Below are 4,854 nucleotides of genomic sequence, written 5' to 3'. Positions count from 1 at the left end.
AGAGTTGAGAAAAGTTTTTGTTATTTTCTTCCTATAAAGAAGTGGTATTTTCGACTGAATCTGTTAGTTTTAACGCCGCCTGTGACATTTCATTTGAATTTGAGAAATGGTGTCGATGTGTTAATATGGGCGTACAAATTCGCATAGTTGTTCATGCCATGGACACAGTTTTTCAGCTTGTTTTTAAGAAAAAAAAGTCATATGGTGTCGTATAGGTGCACCAATTTGTTCGATGTCATTTTTCTTGGCACTTGCCTTTACTATAACGTGAAATTTGTACAAAGTGTCTATGCTGTGTGCATTGTCATTGCTACTGTTGTAATCGGACAAATATGTATATACTGTAATTAATATTATATACAAAGCTCTTGGAATTTTTAGGGGCCGGGTGTTCCCGTCACAGGGGCGAGTTTAGGGAGGAGATTTTTATAGCAGCGCGGAGAGAGCGAGTGTAAAACAATCAAAGAACGTCAAACGGATGCTAGTTTCTGCGATATATGGGATATCCCACGTGTAAGGTCATGGCAGCTTTTACACATCTACTAACATTATAAGTGCTATAATGAGTGTGCGGTAGATACTGGGACACGACAGTCTTGCTTCGATGTGTTATTATTATGATTGTCCGAATTTTCTGGAGGGAGCGTAGATGAGACATACGTTTGCTCAGAAAGGGTCGACACATTGTTGACTGTGGGTTTAGGTGTAATGTGTTAGGTTTAAGGTTAGGATTGTAACTGTGTGTGGCCTTAACCTGAACGATAAAGCTCGCTCTAAGGTTTTAGCGAGCAATTTATTCTGTGCCTCTTTTTGTTCTGGCGATGGAGAGAGCAGCAACGTTTACACCGTACCAGCGTTGCTTGTATGCGTGTGTGTGTGCGTGCGTACGTGCGTGCGTGCGTGCGTGTATCGGTCCACGGTTTCGCTGAGAAGAAACTTGGTTGTTTTCAAGCTTTGCATCGTTCTCTATTTATCCCCCCCAATGAATTTTGTCTCCCGTTTTTTCACTCACTCCTGTGTTTTATTTAACGCGGGCAGCAATGCGTTTCGCTGTCGCCACAAGCGTATGTTGTCGTTCTTAGTCTCGCCGAGTGTGTGGTCGTCGTGTTAGTTCGAGGCGGCCGTGTTTAGTTTCTAGTATTTTTTTTGTAATTTTAGAGTTTCTGTGATGCACGATCGTGAGAATCGGTTGTTGCTGTTGCTGTTGTCGTCGCGCGTCGCCCGACGCTGTCGTGCTGTGACACGATCTCCCGACGCTGTCGCGCTGTGACACGATCTCCCGACGCTGTCGCGCTGTGACACGATCTCCCGACGCTGTCGCGCTGTGACTCGATCTCTGCGGTGTGTCCAGGTCAACCCCGGTGTCGCGTGTCGAGTAGCTGCGCCGCCGTCCTAGGCAGTAATTTGTGAATGCGTTCGAGAGCCGGTGTGTATGTGTCTGGGGAGGGGAGGGGAGGGGGGATCATGATTACGATGTGCTCCTGAGGATATGCTGTGCGTGGTGGGGGGGGGTTAGGTGAGGAGTGGTTGTTGCGTATAGAGTACCGAAGTGTGACGTCACGGTGGCATGACAGCGAACCCGCTGGTTCTACACAACCCACTGGCTCCATAACAACTGCGTAAAAATGTTGTGCGTACGTAAAACACGAGTGTGTGAGCTGCAGACAGCGGTAAAGCATCGGTAGCAAGTCGATCTTAAAATATTAAATTAATTAAAAAAAAATTTGATTATTTTTTTTAAAAATCTTTTTCTTTTTTTTTGTTGCTTTTCACTTTCCTCCTTTGAAAATCTATAAAAACTGCAATAATGACTCTCAGAATGAGTTACAATCGGGTACAAAACACGACACGCAGTTAATGTTACCAGGGCATATGATTGTGTAGAACCAGTATGTTCGTTGTCATGCCACCGTGACGTCATCACTTCGGAACTCTATACGTGAACGGCAAACAACACGATCTCTGCTTCGTTCTGAACGTTGTGGTTTTTCTCGTGATCTTTCAACTGCTCAGTTATAGAGAGTGTTCGCCAGCCTTGCGCATGTGCGTGCGTGCGTGCGCAGATGGATGCGTGCGTGCGTGCGTGCGTGTGTGGGTGCGCAGATGCGTGCGTGCGTGCGTGTGTGGGTGCGCAGATGCATGCGTGCGTGCGTGCGTGCGTGCGTGTATTGTGGGAGATGCAGGTACGATTTAAGCAGGCTTCGTTTTTTGTACACGTCTCCGCTGCCGCTGGCGTAATAGTGTACGCGGCAGGTGTTGGCCATGCTGTAGCCTACTCCCACGCCTAGTGCTGTTGGTAGTCACGCGTGTACCTGCGTGCGTGTGTGCGTGCGTGCGTGCGTGCGTGTGTAGGTGCATACTAACGAGCGGCTCCTCGTTCGTCTGCTAGCGCGTGTCGGCGGCGAGCTGCTCGCGTGTTTTTTGCGTGACGTCGGCGCGTCTGTCTGATTCCCGCCGACGTAATACGTCGACGCCGCGGCGTCTTATCTAGTCACACACGCGTGCACGAACCCGCGCGCGCGCGCACGCACACGCATACACGCACGCACACGCCATAATGCTGTAGTCTCTCGAGCAGCGCAGACGCAGAAGCGATGTACATTTTTTTTTCGCGCGGTTTTTACTTTTTTTTTCCCGCTTGTGTAAGTTTCCGCGTGCGACGGCAAATATAAGCGAGTAGCCAACCAGCGCGATGTTCTTTCGTTGCCCGGGCAACCCGCGCGCGCTGCGCTCACCTGTGTCTAGGGACTGCGTCATTTTCTCCCGTAGGCACGTATCACTGCCGTCGTCCAGGGAGTAGCACTGAATAATGGGGACATAGAGTTTCATGGACCGACATTCGGGAAGATTTGATGGAAACACTAATTACCATTCGCATTAGTCTTATTTCTATTATTATTATTAATAATATAATTATTATTATCATCGACATCATCATCATTATTATTATAATTATTATTATCATCATCATTATTATAATTATAATTATTATTATGATTATTAGTAGTCGAGTACTTGCGTGAGTGACTGCTGCGACACCACGCGGAGATAAAGGAAACCGTTCAACTTTCGGTTTGGCATAAATTGAGACTTGGAGCTGGGTACAGTAGTATACGCTCAGCTCATGATGTTTAGTCGTTTCTGACTTTCTGACAGGGCGGGCACGTGCGTGCCGTGTTGCTGCCTGCGCGCATTCGAGTGATTAGGGAGCGGCAACGACAAATATGTATGCAGATTGAGAAGGGGAAATGGGAGGGGGAGAACGAGTCGGCAACATTGAAAGACTCGTGATAGTGATGCTCCGATGAAACCACACTACGAGTCACGAGCGACGTGTACTAGAGAAAAGGGGCACGCGGATATTTTATATTTTGCTTCGGTACGTACGCGTTATATAAATCTTGTTCAAGTTGGAAGATTTCTTGTGTGTAATATTATATAAATTATTATTATATATAACATGAGATCGAAGATTTATATGTGCTGTACAGTGATCTCTAAAAGGCAGTTGTATCCTCTAAAATCGTATGTGAAACACGAGTGACTTTTGGAATGTACCTTGGTCTAGAAACATCTTAATTCCGGTTTGAATGTATACAGAAACGCTGTCTTACAGACAAGATGGTTAACATTTTTCATAGAAATATTTTGGGAGTAGTTTTCGGTACTCTTTTTAACTAAGGTAGTAGTCAATACTTTTACTATTGTGAGCGTTTCCTCCCGATTATGAATTCATATAATTATATGTCTAGTTCGATTGCATATAATAAATTCGTAAACATATTTTTTAACGTTAAGGAGACATAGATGCTTTAATATTATGGCCTTCTGACGGTAATTAAGTACCCGGATGTTCATAGTATGAGAGGCATTCGTTGTTGTGAGTGTGCGACAGTGTGTGTATCTTGCCAAGATTCTAAACGTACTGGGTTCTGAATAAACTTTGTGAATAATCTTAAGTGTGTGACACTTTTAAGCAAACTCGAATAATCTATTCGTTTACTTTCTTTATGATATATTCCAACTGGTGCTCTTGCGTTCGAGCACAAGGTTGGACAGTTGTGTGTCGTACTCTGTAGCGTGCTTATATAAGCAATCATTTCGCGCGCACGTGTGTGTGTCTGTGTGTGTGTGTTCGTGCGTACGACGGACGGGCGAAGTTGTGCGTGCGTACCCGTGTGTGTGCGTGCGCGCGCCAGTCGGCGTTAAGTCAAATAATTACATCATTGGTGGATGCGTACAAACGGATGTGTGTACAAATGTGTTTTTATCTGTCGAAACGAGAGTCACTAGACTTCTTGTTCTATTTGCTGGATTGGTTCGCTCTTTCCTTGTCCTTTCGTGTGGCGGATTTTAAATCATACTTTTCAGCGTAGAACCTCCCAGTACATTGCCCGTTAGGCGTGTTTCGCGAAAATTGCGTTGCCAAAAAAATATAGGAAAATATTTGATGTGAGAAAATAGATGGTATCCCTTTGCAACGTAGCGGTCGATGGGTGTCATTGAAATTTCACAAAGTAACTATTGTTTATTAATATTTTTAGATCATAGGAATTAATATGGGCGCCAATACAATATGATTTGCCTCTGTAACACACGCACGTAGCGCATGTCGTAGAGCGTCTGCCGATGTGAGCGCGCGTCGCACGAGCAGCGGCTGTGTCCGTAGCCGCCGCGTCGATGCAAACAAAGAGTCAGCAGCAATGCGCGCGCCTTCATTGATCAGCTCTCGGATATCCGTGCTCCGTGTGTGCCCGCAGTGAGAAGCAAAAGGAGGAGGAGGAGGATAATGATGATGATGATGAGGAGGAGGAGGAGGAGGAGGATGATGATGATGGTGAGGAGGAGAAGGAG

At 45.7% G+C, this 4,854-nt stretch overlaps 1 protein-coding gene across 1 annotated transcript in view; it reads right to left on the bottom strand.

Moving 5' to 3' along the window:
• LOC106808291 (retinitis pigmentosa 1-like 1 protein) overlaps nucleotides 1-4,854 on the bottom strand; it is a 66,785-nt gene that overhangs the window by 12,726 nt on the left and 49,205 nt on the right. Inside the window, exon 11 of the mRNA XM_014810945.1 lies at nucleotides 1,227-1,235. The gene's annotated coding sequence lies outside the window, so the exon portion shown is untranslated. The remainder of the gene's footprint in view (nucleotides 1-1,226; nucleotides 1,236-4,854) is intronic.

Source organism: Priapulus caudatus, unplaced genomic scaffold (assembly GCF_000485595.1).
Source record: "Priapulus caudatus unplaced genomic scaffold, Priapulus_caudatus-5.0.1 Scaffold266, whole genome shotgun sequence".
Taxonomy (NCBI): Eukaryota; Metazoa; Priapulida; class Priapulimorpha; order Priapulimorphida; family Priapulidae; genus Priapulus; species Priapulus caudatus.
The sequence above is the reverse complement of the archived record's forward strand: the minus strand, read 5'-3'. Positions and strand labels throughout refer to the sequence as shown.